Source organism: Falco rusticolus, chromosome 12 (assembly GCF_015220075.1).
Source record: "Falco rusticolus isolate bFalRus1 chromosome 12, bFalRus1.pri, whole genome shotgun sequence".
Lineage (NCBI taxonomy): Eukaryota > Metazoa > Chordata > Aves > Falconiformes > Falconidae > Falco > Falco rusticolus.
The window spans coordinates 733,455-755,407 of record NC_051198.1 but is presented as its reverse complement, the minus strand read 5'-3'; the positions used below and the strand labels follow the sequence as shown (position 1 = coordinate 755,407).

Below are 21,953 nucleotides of genomic sequence, written 5' to 3'. Positions count from 1 at the left end.
GGCAGCGCTTATCTCCGTGCGTCGGCTGAGCGGCAGGTCACCGCCGGCACGTGGGTGCCTGGGGGCGGATTTTCTGCTCGCCCTCATTGTTGGCCTCCGTAGGACCAATTTCAGACCCGTCAAAACGTATTATGGCAAACCTCCCCTGAACAAAACCCAACATCCAGCTCTTCCAGGATGTTTCCTTGACATGCCTCAGCCCAGGAAGCCCTTCCCAGCACACGCCATCACACATTGTCTCCGCTCAGCTCTTCATGACAGCGTCTCTCAGCTCCCTTCCTTCCTTTCCCTTTGGTAGCAGCATCAGCAATGCTCAGGTTTGCTTTTAAACCCTTCCCTACCCCTTTCCCTCAAGATAACCAAGGTAACAGACAAACTACCTGGGCTGGAGATCACTCTTGCCAGCTGAGACTTGCCTGTGGGAACTAACGCTGTTCTGGACCGGAGCTGGTCCTCCCTCCTGCCGTCTGTCCTTCCTCTGTGAAGCCCAGGGCAGCTGTGACGCATGCCGCAGGGGATGGGGCAGAGCTGTTCCCTGCACAAGTGGGGTTATTTTTTTCCCCTGGGTAAGGTAGTGGCATGGCATCTCTGAGCATGAGATGTGCAGAACCAGAAACATGTCCCCAGGATGCGTGCTGGGTAGGGTGGACGCTGAGCTAGGGGCAGCTCCATTCCCCATCTCAGTGAGCAGAGCAGCTCATCCTTGCTAACACCTTTGAAGTCACAGCCCTCTGCAAGCGTCTGCTTTTCTGCCAGGCCTTGCATCTCCATGGGAGTGAAAGTCCTGGGGAAACCAGAGGTGCACACAAATTATACCCGCTTCCCTGTAAGACATCAGTGACACCGTGTTAATACGCCCACCCACGGGATACGGATACGAGAGCGTGAGGGTGTGCGTGCCTGTGCTTGTGCCGGTTGCACAGACGCAGTGGTGTGGACAAGTCGGGGGGTACCCATGTCCAACACCCAGGCGTGGTGAGGTGGGCTGCTCTGAGCACCGCTCCATCGGTGGCTGTGTCACTCCACGCCACTCTCCTGTCCCTCGCCCCAAGCGGTGATCAGCCCTCACTTTCAAGCAGCACCCTAATTTCCTTCTTTCCAAAGCAAACCTAGGCAGATGTTCTTAATTTCTGAGTAAATCCATAACATACGTCATCCCTCTCATCATCCCTCAGGCCGCTGCTCTTAAACTTCAACACCTTCCCCCCTCTCGGTCACTCCCAATTACTCCTGTGAGGTGCTGGCACCTTTACAGCCTCTGGCTGGCACCTCCTTGCAGGGACCTGATAAGCAAAGTTAAAGTGTAACAGGGGCGATGGGGAGAGGCAGCTTCATTCTGATCCCCTGCAATATCTGCTGTGCAGAACAGCACCGCCCTTAATGAAATGGGGTGGCTTGGCTGCCGAGAGATTACCTAAATAATTGGTTGGTGACTCCAGAGCCGCTTGATTTTAAACACTTCTGAAAAGCCAGCTCCATTTTCTGCTTTGGTGCATACCAATTCCCTGCGCTGGCATATGAGAATAAATCAGCTCTGTCGGTAGGGCATTGTTATCCAGTTCCCAACTATTATGACATAGTTTCTATCAGAGCAGTTTTCTTCTCAGCCAGTCGAGTGGAATGATCCCTGAAAGCAGCAGTTTGTGGAATAAACGCACTCGGCTTCCTCCCCCCAAAGTCTCAGCATCGTCATAAATTTGTGATTGCCCACACGCACGCCAGCGGCCAACGGGGTGGCTTAGGAGAGCTCGCGTCCGGATAACAAGGACGTGGTAAAGTGCCTGGAAAGACAGTGGGGCTTTGAAGTGCTGGGGAGGGAAGAAGCAGCAGAAGACCCAAGGAGGAGAGGGGGAAAAAAGTAAGTATGGAGAGATAACTGATCTGGAGCGGCAAAGCCCAAGGTAACGAACCTTCCCAGGGGCTTGCCTTGGTCCCACCTGCATGCACCGTAGGCAGCAGCGCAGAGAAGCACCTTCCCTCGCCTGCCCCGACTGCAGGAATCCCACTCTCGCCCTTGTCCCCTCCTCCTGTGCCTGGTGCCCCTGCGCCGAGGCATGGGGAAACCTCCCAGTTGTTACAGGCACATTTCAAACCTCAGGACATTCAGGGGTGAGAGCCCTGAACTGCCACCGCTTAGGGCTAGCAAGGCGGCAGGCATCACTCCCAGGCCCCGGGACTGCGTCCTTCAGGCTCGGGAGGCCTGTTTTGGAGAGCTGGGCCCTGTCTGGTCTGTTCTTCAGCTGGTTTATTAAACTGCTGATGGGGACAGGAGAGACCCTGTGGCACTGCCAGGCTCGTGTGCATGGACATGACCCGTATGTGTGTGGGGGGACCCACGCCCCCATTCAGGAGGAACAGGAGCGGGGCAGCAGGTCTGAGCTGCTGGGTTGGTGCTGGTGGTCCCCAGAAACCATCCTTGCGGGGGCTGAGAAGGCAACACGGAAACCAGAGAGGGGGGAAAAGTGGAAGGAAAGGGCAGGGCTGCCCTTTTCCATGCTGTCTTTCTGGGGTTTTTTTGTTTTTAATTGCACCCTAGAGCACTGCATATTAATCATCCTTAATCAACGAGGGACGTGAAGGGCCACAGGCGCTGGGGGAGCAGAAGGGCGGGCAGGCGGCCAGACCCTGCTCCCCGCATCGGTGCGGGATGGGATGCTGGTGTGGAGCTGGCGCCGGGGAAGACCCATCCACCTGCCAGCAGTGCCATTCATGGGGATAACCCTGCAACCTACAGAAATCTGGAAATTATTATGGATATTACATAAACCACCCCCCGTGTCAATAAGGAAAAAAACATATTTAAAAGTAAAGCAGCTCAAAATTAACCCTGAGAGCATGGTTTTACCCAGATCACCTTGGAAAAAAGCAGCAGAGACAATGGTATGCATTCATTCCCTGTCCTTTATCATTTAAATAACCTGGCCTTCATTAGTTTCTGATGGATTGCTTTAAAATTGCTAAAAAGGAGGTTTGTTTGTTTTTGATGTGTAGTTGCATTGATTCCCTGCCCCCCCCATTTAATAAAAGGCATTTTATAGAGCACCAGAGTGAACCAGGGTAAAGCACCCTGCAGCTCCCAGTTTGTCAGGCGGGGTGTTCACAGACCCGTGTGGAGGGACAGACCCACCCCGGGCAGGCAGGAGCCGTCGGAAGGAGTTTGGGGAGGCAACACTGGGACCATGGCAGCAAGGCCCCCACGTTGGCCACTGCGCTTTAACTATGCAGCGGGTACCAAAGCATGTGAGGCTCCTGAAGTTACGCCAGAACAGAAAAGCTGAATTGCTGTTCAACACCCCATGCACAGTCCCCGACACCATCCTTGCTGGTGCTGCCAGCCCTGCTGACCTCTCCGAGCGGATGCAGATACAGGATGCATCTAAGCAGCATCACCAGCTCATTGCTCATTAGGAATAACCTGCTAAGCCCAGGCAGCACAGCGAAGCGAGGCTCTGGGTGTCTCACAGAATCATAGAACCGTTCAGGTTGGAAAAGAGCTTTAACATCACCAGTGCCAACAGTTAAGCCAGGACTGCCAAGGCCACCACGAAACCGTGTCCCTAAGCACAACATCTACGCATTTTTTGGACACTCCCAGGAATGATGATTCCACCAGGTCGCTGGGCAGCCTGTTCCAGTGCTTGGAACACCTCAGCACCGGTGCCGAGGAGCCCTGCCTGCCATGCCTGCTCTAGAGGGATGCGGCCAGCACCCACCGGGGAGTAAAAATGGGTCATGTCTTCAGCAGCCATCAACCCTCTCCCGAGGCCAAAGCCCAGGCATCATGGGATACAAATGACTGTCAGGAAACTCATGGATAGCAGCAGCATTGGACTGTAAACACAGACGGGAAAACAGGGACTTGGCTCTTCTCTCCTTGCAGCAGCAGGCTGTCCCAAATCCCCCAGCCAACAGCACCTTCCCGCAGTGAAAATGTGCATCAGAATAGCAAAATTCCTTCAACTCCTCTGCCTGGCCCTGCAGATATTTCCAGTAACGGTGCTGAAGGTGGCAAAAGGCTTTTGCTGCGGTGACTGTGAGCAGGGAGGTAAGAGGGTGCCTTTTCCCTTCCCACAGAGCCATTTTTGCAAGAGCCCGTGGGTTCCTGGTGTGGCTAGAAAAGGCAGAAGCAGCAGCTGGTGCCAGCAGCCCCTGGAACAACTAAATGCATCCCCTAGTCCAAGGCTGTCTTTTAAACTTTTTATTAAGTAGTGAGCCACACTGTTAGTAACTTGGTATAATCTGTGAGATCTGCGTGTGCACGTTAACACACACAAAGCTGATAAGCTCCCAGGGATGGATCGTCTCTGTTTATACATCTGGACCAGTATTTGTATATTAGCAATCTGAAATCTGACTACTGAAATATACTTTTTTTTTTCCTTAAAGGAGAAATCCTGAGTTAATTTAAAATATGTTTCATTTACAAAACCCTCAGTTTTAAAAACCTGCTATATCTACTTGGTTCACAGCAAACAAACATCTGGCCAGTTTTGCTCTCGTTTAGGTACACGGCAACCTTGCCAGCCTCTTCCAGCCGATCAGCATCAGACCCCCAGGGAAGTTTCTCAGGGCTGGTTCCTGCTACACTGCATTAACACTCCTCACTTCTTCTCTGCAGCCCTCGCTATTTGTAACACAGCATCTGGAAACCACATTAAATACTGTTCTTTCCTCTTGTTTTAACTCTGCACAAGAGATCTGTGTTTCACGACGGCAAGTGCTAGAAAGAGGATGAAGCAGTGATCGCTTAGGGAAGAAAGCGTGTGCAGGGCAGTGGGAGAAAGCTGGCCCAGGACGGCTCTGGGGCACAGCATGATGGCACTGTCCTGCCACCCCTGCCCTAGCAAACAGTGGCCCCGTGCCACGCCACCCCACAGTCAGGAGTCGAGGGGTAGCTCCTGACCGCGGGCAGCTCCCCCTCCCAGTGCCAAAATGCTCCTTCTTCGCATAACTGCTGATGGACAATGCGGCCTGTGAAAGCCCGGGATGTCCCCGAGCACGGCTCTGCAACACTGCGCACTGGACGCACCTCCTTTGGTGGGACCAGCTGGTTCAGCCCATGCTGGGGGCTTTCCCCGAGCCTTGGGCAGCTCTTCCCCTGGAAACCCCGCTCCTCTGGATGCGTCCCTCTGCGGGCTGTTGGATCCAGCTCTGTTTTTCAGAGAAGGTGGTGATACTACCTAAATAAAATAAAATAAACCAGAAAATAGAATAAAATTGAAAAGAATAAGGTACAATAGAATGGAATAGAACAGAATGGAATACAACAGAATATCACTCTCTAGACTGAAGGCGGGTACCCCCCCAAGCAGCAGGCGGGGGCAGGCGCTGGCCAGGCTGGGTGTTTGCAGACTGGCTGGGTGTCTGCAGGGAGCCCAGCGGGCAGCCAACGAGCCGGGTTTAATGCTCTCGGTGGCCGCGCACGGGCCCGGAGAAGTCGTGCACACACCATCAAAGGGAGGGCACGCAACCTGCCTGAGTCGCCTAACGCTGCTCAAATAGGATTGCTGCCAGTGATGGACAGATCCTTATTTGTAAGTATTTAATGTTTCTTAGGAAGCACTTCTAAAAGAAATTGGTATGTAATGACAGCACTCACTGGAAAACAGGCCGATTATAAAATGCACTAACTTATCTGGTATTCATTTGAAAAGTAAATGGACGCAAGTAAAGGTGAGAGTTCACTACCAATTCAAATATTTTGCTCTAACAGGCTCTAGCACTCCTACTTTAATTCAAGCAGAAGCACAAGTATGAATAATCAAACTGGATGATGCTCATCAAAACCTTTGTGCCTTGCACCATTTCAAATGGTCATTGAAGCTTAATGGCAAAAAATTTACATTATTCCTTTAATTTGTATTCTGTTCCTTCCTTCTGAGTGATGTGATTGTGATTTTCTCTTGCTGGCTGTATTATTTTGATGCAAATGTTATGTGCTGCTACAGTCCAATTTCCTGCTTTGCCCCCCCCTTTTCTTCCCTCAGTAAAGAAACGACAGCTAAAATAGTTCAAAACTGGGGAGGGATTTTGAAATAGTTCCTTAACTACTGCTCCTAATTAAAGCAAACAATGCAGGGTCTTGAAGCACCCTGAAAAGCTGAAAATTAGTTATTAGCTGAAGCGGGAGGGAAGTGGCTTTGCTCCCCGACCTTCGGGGTGGTGGTGGTGGGGAGTGGAAAAGAGAGAGAGAGAGAAGTGAGGGATCCCAATTCTGTGTACAAAAGAATTAGGAAAGAAAATTTGTAATTCAGTTAAAAACTCCTTTTGCTGGAACATAATCACCTAGGGATGAATGCTTTACTGAGAGGCATGGGGTTGCAAACCAAAGCCTTGCAAACAGGAGGCCCCCGGGGTGCTCACAGCACGTAATATATGCACCAACTAATTTATTGCGCTGTGACTAATTTCCATTCCTTGTGCTTAGAGTTGCCTCACTAATTACAGGGATGTTTTCTTAACTTGGGTAATTGCACTGCCTGCGCGCCGCCCCCCATGTGCGCCCCATGCAGGCTTTGATGCACCCCCACGGGGTGGCTGCGGTGGGGCGCCACCCTAATTAGATTGGCTGCCTTAATTAAGGGAGATATAGAGGTGTGTGGAGGGGTGGCAGTGCCAAGCCCCCCGCTACGCAGGCACGCGTGGGGCTTGTGCATCCCGAGGCTGCCCAGATGTGCGAGAAGAAGCCAGCTCTGAGCTTGGAAGGATACAACCAAAACCAGGGGAGCCCGTATCCTGCGCACTGACACCCAAGCGTCCATCCCACCGAAGCGTCCATCCCACTCAGGCGTCCCTCCCACCCAGGTGTTCGTCCATCCCACTGAAGTGTCCATCCCACCCAGCATCCATCCCATCCGGTGTCTGTCCCACCAGAGCATCTGTCCCCACCAGAGTGACTGCGCAGGGCCAGGCTCCCACCGGGAGCATCCCTAAAAAATAAGTGCTGGGGGAACAGCCCCGTGTGTTTGTGCCACTGTGCTGCTTGCCGTGCGTTAAGCCTATCTCCAAATCTGCTGCCTCGGGCTGCCTTAATTTCATATGTGGAAGTCACTCATGCATTTAAAATTATTAGACAGATAATCACTTCCTTGAAATAATTTCAGCACTCATCTATAATAAAGAAGATTTCTTTCAAAGGACCCTTAGTTAAATGGGCTCAGTGCTACTTTCTGTATCATGCAGGTCAATTTGATTCTGCTCTATACTCTCTATACAGCTAAACAATCGCTTTTCATAAACTGAAGAGCAGAGTGAAAGCAGCCTGTAATATCCATCCAGAGATGGCCTTGAACACTTTTGTTAATAAAAGCTTGACATCTGAAATTCTACTTCTTTATTCCTCCCTTATCAAAGAGTTGGTCAAGATTTCAGAAAATTATTGCCATATTAATAAGTACTAATAACCCGGCAGTGGATGCCAGCAGGAAGATGCTGAAGCAAAGCCCCCGGCATGCCGGGTGCAGCATCCCCTAGCCCGGCCCCACTGGGTACCGCTGCTCAGTGCTGGGGATGGCTGAGAGCTGGGGAAGCCTCGCACGGAGGGACAGCGATGGAGGCCACACCGGAGCGCCACTTCCCGCTGGGACTTGTGCCTCTCTGCAGGGCTGAGCCCTGACCATGCTACCCACATCCCATATGAGCTTGCCAGAGAGATGCCAGGGAGAGACCGTCCAGGACGCAGCCCCAGCAGTGTGGAGAGCCCCCAGATTTTACCCAACCAGTGGAATTCCAGCTGTGGGCTCTGACTGCGTGTCTCCAAGATGACTTTAAACCCTCATTCACCTGGCGATGCATCCCTCCCTGAACATGGGATCGCCAGCAGCTTGAAGAAAAGCAGTTATTTCCCTTTTACCTTAAAAATAAACAAATGAAGAGTTCCATCTCATCTTTAAAGGCTGGATGAGACCTGGTTTCAGAGACCACTAACATCAGAGATGCAGACACTTGAGAAGGGGAGAAGTTCAGTTTCCCTACCACACAATTAATTGAAGTCAACACACAGGGAGGAATGCCACCTCGTGGGACTGTCCCCACCACTGCCCAGCCTGCCTCTGGCACACGCCACCCCATGCCCCTCTGGCAGCAGACCAGCTCCCTTCCTCATTTACTAACCCAGCACACGAGCAGACCGGAGGGACTAACCGTGCCTTGCTGACAGGTTTTGGTGCTCAGGTTTTTAAGTTAGACAGACTTTAAGCTCCCTGCAGCCGGTGGTGCAAACAGGGAGATTTGCAAATGCATTCTGTGTACCTCCGGCTGGGCAGAAAGGGTTTTTTTCTGCCTGGACACATTTTCCAGTCTTTGCGATTCATGACGAGCAGGGGAAAGTTGCTCTGAGCTTGAAGGTTTAAAGAAATAGATGGCTCCGCAGGCGATGGCCCAACGGCAGCCTGGCTGCTCCTGCGGTGCCCTGAGCCAGCAGCCTCGCTCTCCTTGCTCCAGCCCTCGCCGCAGTACTGCTCACCTATCCTTTCAGTACTGCTCACCTATCCTTTGGGCTGGTAAATAAAGATAAGTTGAAAACCAGCACAGCTCCTACCCAGCAATGCAGCATAAAACCTCTTTGAGAGTTTGGAGGTTTTTCTGAAGGCAAATTCAGCAGCCAGCCCTGCCTGCCCTCTAGCATCGGCAACTTCACTGCAGTTACCCAACGGGGTGTATCGAACGTAACGTGGAAGCAGCCCGCAGCACTGAACCAGCTGCCCGCTAGCACCACCGTGCAGAGCCAGCACGTGCTGGGCTTTGCCCCAGGAGACGAGGGGGTCCCTTGCCCGCTCCGCTGTCTCACCACACTCTACCCAACAAAGTGTCACGCACTGGGCCATGCACATGGCACCACACTCTCGGGGCTGGGGATGCACCTACTTCCGCTCTTGCACCCATCCTGCAGTAGCAGCCTTGGGGCTAGAGCTGGAAAAGCGTGCAGAGCACCAAGGATAACGTGGTGGGCGGGGGGCACGTCTGCTGGGGGGCACCCGGGGGTGCTGCAAGGTGCCTGCAGCTGTGTGTGCCATGTGAGGAGCACATGCACCCCAGTAAGCTGCTGCTGGGGACCATGGAGGCATGTGAGATGCTCACATGTATAAAACACCTTCTCAGGCTCGCACTTTGCTTTGAAAAAAGGAAGTAAAAAAGAGTCTCCCCTGACGAAGCTGCCTTCAATGTCTCCTTTCTAATAACTTGGCATATTCACTTAATACAGCCCGGCTCCTTCCAAGTCGTTAGCGGCAGCAGGAGACACAGCCTGAACATTGACCTGGTTTGCTTGCCAAGACAGAGCAAAGAGAAACCTTCACATAATCATTTCCAAACATTAAAATGGCTCCATTGTCATTATAGCTGAGAGATTGAATTCGCCTCATCAAAGCGGCGTATGACAGGTGACTCAATAGGATGGTGCCAAGCGCGGAGGCAAGGAGATTAGCAGGGCACTGATATCATTATTTCCGCCTATCACAGATTCGGCAGGGAGGCAATTGTAATTTCTGGGCTTATTAGTCTGCATTCGCAGGAAAAAACCTAGTGATAAACCTCAGTGTGACAGCCAGGCATTTGTGCAGCAAGTGCTGTCATAGTGACACTTAGAAAATGCCAATGTGGATACGTTCTCATAATCCCCCCTAATAGAGGTTAAAGCATGGCACAAAGGCACTCTTATCAATGATCGGGACACTAATAACATTTGCATTTTTAAGTTAAATATAGTAAGTAAAGAGTAAGTCTCCTCTTTGTGGCTTCGGCAATTAACTCTGCACTGGAAGAATAAAAGCAAAGCAGAAATTTCAGCCACCCCCAGCTCGCCGGTGGGCGCAGATACTCTGCGGGTGGTGGTCCCCAGAGGGCTGCAGCGGGCAGGCACCCCGCGGGGCTCCGCTGGGCAGCGGGGCTGGGGTGGGGGTCAGGCACCCCGCGGGGGCCAGCATGCCACAGAGATGCTCGCCCAGCTTGGGGTCTCCTGGGAGCTGGGGGGTGGCTCGCCCTGGGTGCTGCCCTTTCCCCCGAGCTGGGGAGATCATTTGGGTGCTTTTACAGACTTTTACAAGTGTTTTTGCCTCGGAGGGACGAAACTTTTAGGGATCGGTTTTCCACTCCACGGCACATGCCAGGCTCGGGTTTTCTGTGACAACTCCCACCCGGACATGACCCCAGCATGTGTGCACGCACACGCACGCTCTCCGCAGGAATTTCTTAAGGAAAAAAAAAATAATTACAGGTGGTAAACTGTTACTTTTCCACATTTAAATAAGAGACCAATTAAGAAGACTATGTAATTCAATTCTTGAGTGAGTGCCACTGAATTCAATTTGTTTCAGGTCAATGAATATAATGTGAAGTTATTAACAAAAAGGTCAGGGACTGCATATAAAATATACACACATGACACAGGCAGGAGTAATTAGTACACATTTCACATGTTCTGTTGCTCAGACATATGGTGTAGAAAATCTTAACAGGATTAGATGTTAATAAATGTTCCCCTCGGCCTCCCCCCTCCCCCCCCCCCCCCCCCGCCCCTATTTAAATGGGGTTTAGAGCTATTTCCCCCGGTGATCCTGGGATCCACCGGCGGTTAAGGACCCACGGCTTGCACACCAGCACCAGTACCAGGATCCTCAGTCAACGGAAAGCACCTGACTCGCCTAACGCAGGGCTCTCCCTGGGACCCATCCCTGGCACCATCTCGTCGTATCCCCTTAACGGTGTCTCCCACGCATGGGGGACCCACGGCACCCACTGGCTGTGGCTCCACCAGTTCCCACGCAGCTGGCGGGGGCAATGCTTTAACATCTGCTCTGCAGCAGAGGGGAAGCGCCGTGCCTTAGCTTTAACAACAGCTGCCGCAGCGTGCCTGTCATTTTGCTTTCTAGAAACGCAGGTTATTTGCCTTTACCGCCCTTCCCCTCCCTGCCCTCGGCACAGTGGGGGACAAAGCTGGGAGGAAGGGGTGCAGGGCTGCGGTGGAGCCAGGCTCCTCTGCACGGGCAAATTGCTTGGGGCTGGACACAAGGTGCAATGGGAGCCACGTGCCAGCACGTGCTGTGGCAGCAGCAATGCTCAGGGACCTTGTGCCCTGCACCGCGCTCATCCCCAGGCTCTGCTGACAGACGGGGTCAGGCCGTTTGTGGCCCCCTACCCTCCGTGAGAGCCTCACATGTGAGCTGTTCCAAGGCGGCGCGCAGGTGGGACAATCGGAGTGGGCTGGGTGAGAGCAGGGGCAGCGATGGAGGAAGAGTCCCATCCATCCCACGGCAGGGGGACAGTCTGCAGGAAGTGCTCTGCCTGCTCCTGTTACACTCCAGGTGACCCTGAAGACATTCCTGCACCAATTACTACATTTTTCAATGTAAATTTGTTACAATGGCACATACCTAATGTGAAATCATTATATAAATAATAATAATAAAAAATTTTCTATATAAATTCTATGTTTAAGCAGTGGTTGAATTAAAATAGTCCACAACATACAATAAAAAAAGTATCAGAGGAATACAAAGCCCTAAATGCCTTTGTGACTCTAAGCCTAAGTATCGAAAGTCAAGATTCTTTCTCAGGTAAGGCTGCACTTTAACAGGGGAAGAAAACAAGGATTTGGGCAAAGTTCCCCTGGAAGCTAGAGGAACAAATCCCAAGTTGCAAGAACTCTGCTCAGCTCTGTATCATATAGGGGCTTTTAAAAAAAGGTACAAGGACAGAAAACACTGGAAAAGTGCAGATTTGTGGCAGTCCTGGCCCTGTCTCTGCAGCAAGGGAGGAATGAGTGCCACTTAGGCACTGGTAAAGAGTATCTCTGACTCACGTGAAAAAAGTGTCCTGCCTCCAACCTGCAGCACCTCCTCTCGATTAAGCTTGAGTTAATGTTTTTGCTTGAAAACTTTCAAATGTAAGGTAATTTAAAGCTAAGTGCTTAAAGGAACGACTGTGCCATTCTTTTTTTATGCAAACAATAATCCTGCCTGCAGAAACTCAGGGGTTTTCTGAACAGCCAGAGCTCAGTGAAACTTTGTGGGCAGGCTGCATGTGATGGACTCGTCGTAATTAAGCAAGGGCGTTGATGGGTACCCCATCCCATCACGCCCCACAGGCAGAAGAGGCCCTGAGGTCTGGAGCGCTGCGGTGGGGTCACACGAGCATCCCCAGAAAGTCCAGTGACCACAGCCACTTCCCTCCATGCAGTTGCCCCCTTTGGTCTGGCAGCTCCGAGCTCCCACGGTCGCTTCACTCGAGCCGGATCTCACGGCTCCCGACAGGCAGTGGGTGCACAGGCAGTACTGGAAAGATAGTACTGTTTGCCTTGGGAAAAACATCATGCGAGATCACACACCTCTGGGTGTCAACTTTAGCGCTCAATTCGTAGAAGTAAATTTTAGAGGCCGGGTCTGGGTTTGGACTAATTCAGCGAGATGCTGTCCTACGCCATGGCATGGAGCTGAATTTCTTTTTTATCACTTGTGACCTAAAGAAATGTCTTCCTCTGGCGTGTTGCACAGACCTGGAGAACTGACATGTGGCTGGATGCTTCTCTGCTGAGGAAGACGTTTATATGGAACATAGATAATATGAAGTCTTGTTAATAATTCCTCAGATGAATGACCTCACTGTGTTACATGCCAAGTGTGTCCCCTTTCCTCTGCCAGCCCCTGAGTCAAGAGGGAAAGCCACAGCCCCCAGGGCTAAGTCATCCCGCAGGAAAGCTGCTGCATGGCAAGTCCCTGCGGGATCGGGAGATGCCCTTGGAGCCGGTGGCTCTTCACCGCCTTCTCCCTGTCAAGGGACCACACACACATCCTTACAAAAGCCTTGCTAAAAGCCTGCTGAGCTGCATCCACGTGTGTACATATTAATAGCAACCCCCTGCCCCACCCCCAACCCCCCCACCCCTCCCAACCCTGGAGGTCTTCTGGACCACATACAGGCACACCCCTACAACATGCACTGGGAGAAGCCTTCCCCAGCCAGCAGCACACTCCCCATGTCGACCAAAAACCCCTGTGTTACACCGTGCACACGATAAGGCATGTATGTGCCCTTGTTTTTCCCCACCGGATGGATTTCTCCATTTAAGCCAACATTCATCCTAAGTCAGTAAAATATCTACTTCCCTCCCTACAGAGACTTAAGTTCCTCTTTTTTCACTGGAAGCTAGAAGATTAATCCATGCCTAATTCCAGTCCTAGGCTTGGGAAGCAGGAGGTATTTGGGACTACAGAAACTTCCCCGATGTTTGTGGAGTTAGCAGCGAGAGCAGCACTGTGAAGGACAGGTTAACTGATGCCTGGCAGCTTCCCCAGTACTTGCTGTGCAGAGCTAAATCTGATTTATAGAGATACTCTCGTGTCCATTCAAATCTGCTTGAGATTCTTTACTGGGAAAAGATAATCATGTTAATGAGCCAGATGTGTTTGCTTGTTCTGACCTTTTTCTTCACATCTTCTGTTCAGAATGAAATATGCAACAAATTTCCCAAGTTATACTTTATCTCCAGTGTTGCCTGATGCATTAAAAGAATTAAGTCATTTGTATATATTGATTAATAATTGTCATTTATTGCTGAACTTGTTAACATAATCCTCAGCTGGAGATACTTATTTTGCCCACACATTGCTGTTATTGTTTTTGTATTAACTGATTGCGGAGAGCAACAGGAAAATGCATGAGCCAGAAATGGAGAGCTTCAATAATGGATATGAAACATACTGCCACACAGGTACAGCCCCAAGTACATATGGGTTTAATACCTGCTTGTAAAGAGCGAACTTTACAGTGAGATTGGCTCATACAGGTTCGAGGGTGAATTAAACCCGAGTTTGTTACCTAATGTTACCGTGGCTAGGTATTCAAGGAGGATCGTATTCCAGAGCAATCAGCAGAATTCCTTGCGTTTGCTCAGAGGAGATCCAAGTTAGTGCTTACGGTGTATTTTGTCCTTAACAAAAGGCTGAATTTCACTTCTTCAGCTGCCTCAGCACGTCACGCGCCACTCCCCACCCTGCAACAGCCCCTTGCCTTTGCGTTGGCTTCCCAGGTACCTTTTCCCACATCCTCCTCCCCACAGAGATGAGGAGTTGCACATCAGTGCCCAGGAAGGGCAGCTGCCTGGCTTTGTCCCAGGACTCTCACCACGTGTTAGCTGGCACAGCATAACGTACAACTTGTAGTTAGGACAGGACGAGGTTTTCACCAGTACTACTGACGATTAATTTCTCCCTGCTTCCAAAAACTGCAATGTCACACAGTCACCCTTAAGAAGAGAAGCAGAGAGAGGAAGGGCCAGCTCAGCAGCTTACTGAATGTACCAGGTGGAGAGGCAAAAAAGAAGCAAACAAATTAAAAAATCTATTTTCTTTTTAATTAAGAGGTGATTACTCCCCCAAGTGGCTCATTTTCTCTCCCTGTGATTTCCCATTTTTTTTAAAAAAAACTGAAGGATTTTATTTTTAACTTTACTGTTTGGCTTGCACATTAGAAGAAAATGAATAAAAATAAATATCTATGCAAAGCCTTTGTTTTTGATTTCCCCCGCTTTTCTTTTTGTGTTTCTTTTCCCACTGCAAAACACAACCAGCTTTCCAGTAACACATGACATGACTCCCAAAACCTCTCCACGGCTTGAGCCAACCCAGAATGATGCTCCCAGCCGTTTCCGACACTGCTACGTCTCAAGCTGGATTTTTAGTTCACGCCACTGGGATTCACTCAGTGAACCCAGCAGCCACCCACCAGAGGACAGAGGTGGCAGCAGACCTCCCACGCTTCGGCCACCGCAGCACCACGATGCCGGCAGGGCTCCCACCGCCGCCGCCGCTCCTAAGCCCCTTGGGCAGCCACGCCGGCACGTGCATTGTGATGGGGGGATTTGGAGGCTGGGAGCATTCAGCTTCCAGCCGCCGCGGGGTCAGCGCCTCCCAGCTCGGCAGGCTCTTACCACTCCTGTTCCCCAGCATTTTCATTAACTGAAGATTGCGAATGGGTCAGCAGATCTATACACTTTTTGTATTCCCTCTGCTTGGTTTATTTATTTCTTTTTTTTTTTCAGGATGCTGAATAACTAACCTTTTCTTCAATAGATAGATTTAAAAAAAAAATAGGATCCATCACACAGCAGCAGGATAGCCTTGCTCTGTTTTGACCTTTCTGAAATTAATTTCCCAATCTTAGCTTTCAAAATCAGAGATTGAAAAGGCCTATTAGATCAGCCAATCCATCTTATCACTAGTACGGCAGCAAGCAGAGACCCCAGCTAAGTGCTCCTCTACACAGGGAAAATATTCTGGAATAAGACGGGGCATGAATTTAAAGTGAAATACCTGTTCCAGAACATTCTGCACGTGGACATGTACTCTGGAGTAACTGCAGCTTCTCCTGAGTTTGCTCAGTTGACACCTAGAGCCAATCACTATAACAGAAGGGGGGGGGGGGGAGCGGGTAATATCCCATTTTAGGATAAGAGTACTCACCTTTGGAGCTTTTTCCTAGGGTGGCTACAGGGAGTATTTCATCCTGATCTTTGTTTTCCCACACAGGGCTGTTGCTGGCAGGGCAGCACCCAGCCCAGGAGGAGAGGAGAGGGTGCTAACCCAATTGCCCGGGGGAGAGCTGCCCCCAGCCCTTGCAGGTAAAGTCACTCTCCACTGGCAGAATCAGTGATGGCCTTAAAGGATTTGGGCCAGAAAGATGAAATTCTAGTCTGCAGCTACTTAAGGAGACTGATGTTAAAATACACCTCTCCCAAACTGCGATCTAGCAGCTTTGTCAGGCAGCCCAGGTCTTCTCAGTGGATCGGTACTTACCCATATAGCAAACAGCTCAGCACTTTGGGGTAAAACACCAAAGCTTAAGGCTCTGCACCACACGTCCCTGGTGCCAGGAGCCCGAAGGCACAGCCAGGTCCAGCTGCCCTGACCAGCACTCCCAGACCATGGTGGGGGTCCCCAGGGAAGCCCCTTGGGGAGGGGAGCGCTCCCAGTGCCCCATGTCCCTCTCCTCCTATCCCCCTAAGTAACCTGCTATGCCATTTTTGTGGTATTCCTCATCCTGTGGCCAGCATTGCTCTGCCCCAGCCTGGGGCTCTGGTGGTTGTGTTTTCATGCCGGCACTGCTGCCCCATGGGGAACACCCCGAGGGGTCCCTGCCATGCAGCTCTGACCTGGCGAGGGCATGGCCCACCTGCAAAAGCACCTGCCAGAACAGGCTTTAAGGAACAGCGGCAATAGATTTCATAGGGGACAATTATAAAATAAGGCACCTGAAGGAGATTTCTGGCTGGCTGACTGCCAGAACAATGAGGTTTTATAATGCTTTTAACCATATCTAATACAACAATCTAATTATTTTTTTTTAAATCCTACAAAACTCTGCTCCAGCCGCAAGTGAATCACTGCAGTACAGGACGGCATTTTCCTTTAAATCCTCAGCCACCGTTGCTGCTTAGGTGGCAGCTGGTGGTTATTTCACGTCTAGGGGTGCCCATCAGCGGGACCCGGCTGGGAAGGGATGAAATTGCACGATCTCATCAGGGTCAGGCTAGGAGGAATCACAACCCACCTGGCGGTGGCACAGGGCTGCTGCTGCTCAAGGATGCCGAACCCCAGGGTGATGGGAAGGTGGTAGGGTCCGGCGGACACCTCTGTCGGGTGCTCAGGCTGGATGGAGATGACGAAGCCCTTCCCAGCCCACGGCCTGGAGCTCTGAAAGAGGGCAGCAGCCAGCCCAGCCCTGCACAGCCAGCGGAAGACGGGTGCTGGCTGAGAGCCCACGTGTCCAGAGGGAATGGGTCACCCTCCGCAGACCTCGGCCTCTGTCTCCAGGCTCTGCAAACCCACCACCCACCCTAGATGGGTGCAGCAAACACAAATCCCACCCTTTGCTGTCCAGCTGCGCCTGGAGGCTCAAACATTCAGGATGTGGCATTCCCAGACAGCCTGCCTGCCTGGGGAAGCGGCTGGGGATGTTTGGTGGCGTTGTGCCCGTGGGGGTTCCAGAAGACAGGAGCAGCACCGAGGGACATCCCGCTTCCTACCAAGAGCAAACAAAACGAACTAGGCCAACACAGTGTTGCTGTAGATCAGGTCTCGTCAAACCAACCATGTTTCCTACTTGGATGATGCTACACGTGTAGTCAATTAATGCAAAAAAATAATAATAAAAAAAAATCCTCCCGCCAGCCCAGAGCGGGTTTGTGTGAAGCGTTTCACGGCAGCCTTGGGGGAGCGTTTGCGCTATAACAAACTGATTCATGTGCCGCGCTGATTAAAAACCAGATACCTAGAAGACCTTGAAAAGTCCTGGAGAGGAGGAAATTGTCAGCAGTTCAGTGCTTTCTGGCGGCTCCCCGAGGAGTGGCATGAAGCCTGATGCCAGGGGCGGCTTCACCCGGGCTGGAGGGAAATGCTTTGGTGCAGAGGAGACCCCTCCAGCGGTACCACGCCGAGCCCACGTACGGCGTCTCCCCGTCAAAGCCATGCTGCAGACACACACATGGGGAGGGAAAACCACCAGTGATACCGATTTATGCTGCTGGTAGTAAACGATATCAATGCCACAACGGGCTTCGGTCTGGGAGAGAGGAGAATGCATTCAAAAGTATTTGAAAACGAGTTTCTTGCTATCAAATTCAACAGGGACAAGCCTCTGCCTAAACCTGCAGTAAGCGTATTCACAGAGAAACTGTAAATTATATAAATATGTATAGATCAGTTTAAAGCCCGTTTACATTTCCTATCAAGCACTGCAGTTTGGTCGACAACTGCGAGTCTTTTCCCATTCAAATGCCTCTATTATGCCTCTGCAGTTACTGCCCTTCTTAAACATCACCACATTGTGAGGAGCCGCCGCTATATCCATACAATGAGGAGAATGAAGAGCACACATATAAACTGGAGCTGCAAACTTTGCGCACTCAACAAGTCCTCTCCACAGACAATTAGGGCCAAAAGATAAATATTGACACATTAGACTGTTTTCCTCAATTTGTTTTCCTGTTGACCGTCTGAGCGATCCGATGGGGCAAAATTCCACTTTTCCGATATCTTGGATCCTTGGCTAATAGAAACAAATAAAGTGAAAGCTTCTGTCCACAATGAGTTAGGAGCATCTATTGTTGGCAGGCTCTAATCGGATTAAATTGGCTCCTGGCTCTATTGCTAGGAGGCTAACGCATTCCTAAATTTTTCCCATCTCAAGGGGATGTGTCATTGTTGCCTTTTTTTTTTTTTTTTTTAAACTGTTTAAATCTGATGGATAGAAAGAAATAAGGAACAGCTGAAGAGGACGGCGGTGCCCGCTGCCCTGCGAACAAAGAGCGGGGTGCGGTGGAGGCACAGACGTGGTGCGGAGTGGTGGTCCGTGCTGGCCGGAGGGGCTGACGGCGGCTCCCGCAAGTCCCTTCTCCTGGCTGCAGCCGGTCTGGCATCGCCACCGCCGCTCCCCTCTGGAAATGGCATTTAAACCCACAAAGCTAAGGCAGCCGGGCAGGGAAAAACCTCCCGCCTTCCACGCTGGGCTGTGCTCAGGTTGTTTCCCCATTAGCATTTTAATACTTACCCCTGGCATCAGCCCCTTAAAAGAAGCAAACACGTTTATGCAAGCAGCCGAAAAAAGACAGCCTTAAATAATGTCGCCTTTGGAGGGAGGCCCCGCGAGCCGCGAGGTACATTTTTGCCCACAGTCTGATAATTTTCAAAGCTATTGGCAACCTGGGAATTTTCCTGCCTTATCACCAGGGCTCAGCTAACTTCACTAACACTAATCAGAGCTGGAATCATTCATTCAAGGATTGCATGATCATGTTTTTCTTTAGCAGTGACAGCTGCCTGAGCCGTATTAGCAATGCAGATGAGTCAGCCTAATAGGTTAATGCAGAACACGCGAAAATTAGGTTTAATCCCCAGTGAAATAATCTAACATTTTCACATTTCTTGATGTTGGGATAGAGACGTTGGTGGTGACTCAATTAGGTGTAATGTAGATCAAAGCAAATTTACCTTCTGGCTGAACCTTCCCCATAGTTTAGATAGAAGAATATAAGGGTTCTTTACTAATTGGCCAATGGCTGTGGGGAAAATTATATTAAAAGCGTGTGTACCACAAGAATGGTGTTTCAGATTTGGACCAAGTAATGGCTGGGCTTTGCAAACACCCAGGCACGTAGTTTTTGCCAGAATCCAGCATTTTGTGCACGGCACCTACCAACTCGCAGCTCTTTTCAATGCAATGCTTACAAAATGAAGACATTTGTTTGGTTGTGTTTTTTGTTTTTTTTTTAAACTCTATTCATTTTTAATGTCCCATACTGAAATATCCCCACTGACGTTTGAAAGAGCTTGTATTATAAAAGAAGCATGAAAGAAAAAAAACCCACAAAACAACCCACCCACCACTGTGTGTCTATCTAATGTTTTCATTCTTGGGGAATAACATACCAAACAGCAATCGCTTTCAGTCATAAAGGGAAGGAAACAAAAAATTACATGCCCTCAGTTGCCAAATTATTTTTTGCCTTGACATCTTAATTCTTAATCCTTGTGTGTGGTCAAATCAGTCTACTATAGACAACCAATCAAGCAATTATTCCTAAATTATATTTGCCCAACTCACATTGATTGGTTATTCTTTTCTTATTGGGTAAGCTCATTAATTCTGAGCAGCTTGCTTATTATGCTTTCCACATCATTTTCTTTCTGAGCCTATCTACTCACACCAGCCTGCTGATGTTTCAAGATGCCATACAGAAAAAAAAGGCCGAGTGATCTATTGCATTGTCTCTTCCAGCAATTACAATTCACATTGCTGATTAACTTTGATGTGAAAACTAATGAGATAAGGCAAGTTATCAAGGCGGACCTGATCGTCATCTCATTTATGGAGCATTTGCCATCAGTGAATGACAAAAACTAATGAAGACGTATCTGACAGCAGGCTGAGCCGAGGCCGAATTTCGTTTCTCATCAGCAAGTGCTCTGCTTCGAACTCATCAGTCTATCTGAAACATGTGGAAATTAGCTTAATAATGAAAACACTTCATCCAAATAGACAAATGTTTACATTAAAATAGCTACATGATAAATAGATGTTAAAGATTTTATGCCTTCTTGAGTCTAAACAATGGAGCACAAAATATGTTCTCATATTCACTAAATCATCCCTGTAAACCTCCACACGTGCTGCTGTACCTGCAAGTTCCCCGCTTTGTGGCTCAAAAATATTTCTGGGCTGCAGTTCGTCCTTTTGGAAATGTACAGTTTGGGCTGTAATTAATTAATGCCTCTGCAATGGTGGCTGGCAGGAAGAAGGCAGAAGGACACGGCGAGGATGGCACAGGGAACTGCCCCTGTTGGGCAGAGCTCCCCAGAGCAGATTGTCACCAGCACCGTCAAAGGAGCAGAAGTGCTGACGGACCTTGTGCCTCAGGAGGAAATCTGCACGGTGTATGAAAGGGACCCAAATACAAAGTAGAGATGTAATTCATGTAAATACATCAGTGTTTCTTGCCTGAGCCAAAAAGTCTCCTGTAAGATCACTCTAGTTTAGAAATGTTCCTGATAAAAGGGAGGTGGGCAGAGCTGCTCCCATTTTTAATACTGTGGGTTTGGTATCTTTATTTATGAGAGACTATTTCATGTTCGTTGTGCATTATTTCACATGCTTATACTGCATCCAAACATATCCCCAATATGTTTTTGCATCTGGAATAAAATATTCATTAATCACCTGGGATCAAAAATACTATTTTTAATAAAAGAGAAGGACCTGCATCCATAAGACAGAATGGTGAACTCACTTTAAATGCTTTTTTTTTAAACTGTGTACACTTCAATTAAAAGAAAGAGTTGGTAAATTATTCTTTTCCATTACCATGATTTTTACCCCCTCTCTGGATAAAAAAAATTTTCTATATGGACAGCCTATACCAGTACCTCCTCCAGGAAAAAAACCCAACAAAACCCGAACACATCACTACCAACCTAAGAGGAATTTTAAAATTGATTTAAAAACTCATTATCCAAGTGGGCTGAAAAAAAATCACAGACTTCCCAGAAAAGCTGCAGGAGCTCCTATAAATTATGTGCACTGACAGCTCCGTGCACACACGTGAAGAAAGCCCAGATCCTGACCAAGTTACGCCCGTAATGCCCGTGCAACAGGAATCACGCCGGGGCTTTCCAAGCTGCCGAGGGGTGCAGCCCCCCCCCTCACTCCCCCCCCCGCCCCTGGAGCGCCGCTGCCAGACAATTCCCACCTTACCACTCCGACCGTAACACACTCACCAACTTTCATTCCTCGTGTTTGGAGGACATCTGAGGTCCAAGCCCGAGATACCCCGAGCAGATCGGCATTGTGTGTCACAGATTAGCCTGCACAAAGAGCCCGCATCCCGGGAAAGTTAAAAGAAAAGCCTGTTATAAAGTGCTAGCAACAAATTACTACTTCAGTGCTGGATTAAATTTAAAAGCCCTTCACAGAGCTGCGGATAAATCCTATATATTAGAAGAAACCATAAAAGTACTTGTTCAAGAGCGAAAGGCACAAGTGGAAAGCTGACCCCAAAGATTTTTTTTTTAATAGCCTGCTAAGTTTATAAAATTTCTCAAGATGTGGAGAGAGGGTTATGTTACTTCTGTAATACTCAACAGCACAAAGCTAAAACATGCTGCTTTGGCTGATTAATGAAGTTAGAGAAATCTGCAGCAATCAATGAGATTCATTAAATGAAATGACAGCAAGATGTGATTTTTGGTTTTGTGGGGATTTTGTTTGCTTGGGTTTGGTTGCTGCTTGGTGTTTGTTTTTTTTTTTTTTTTCTTTTTTTTTTCTCTTTTCTTTTTCTTCTTTTCCCAGCCAATGTAGCAGGATGGTTTCACTTTCACCACTCTCCCACACAGTGGGAAAAACACTGATCCCATCCTTATTTTCCTTTTCACAGGGAGCCATAGGTACAGGTACATAACCACTTTCCT

At 49.4% G+C, this 21,953-nt stretch overlaps 1 long non-coding RNA gene across 1 annotated transcript in view; it reads right to left on the bottom strand.

Moving 5' to 3' along the window:
- The window catches only part of LOC119156072, a 90,739-nt gene that overhangs the window by 10,171 nt on the left and 58,615 nt on the right, over positions 1-21,953 (bottom strand). Inside the window, exon 3 of the long non-coding RNA XR_005106963.1 lies at positions 5,030-5,180. This is a non-coding gene — a long non-coding RNA (uncharacterized LOC119156072). The remainder of the gene's footprint in view (positions 1-5,029; positions 5,181-21,953) is intronic.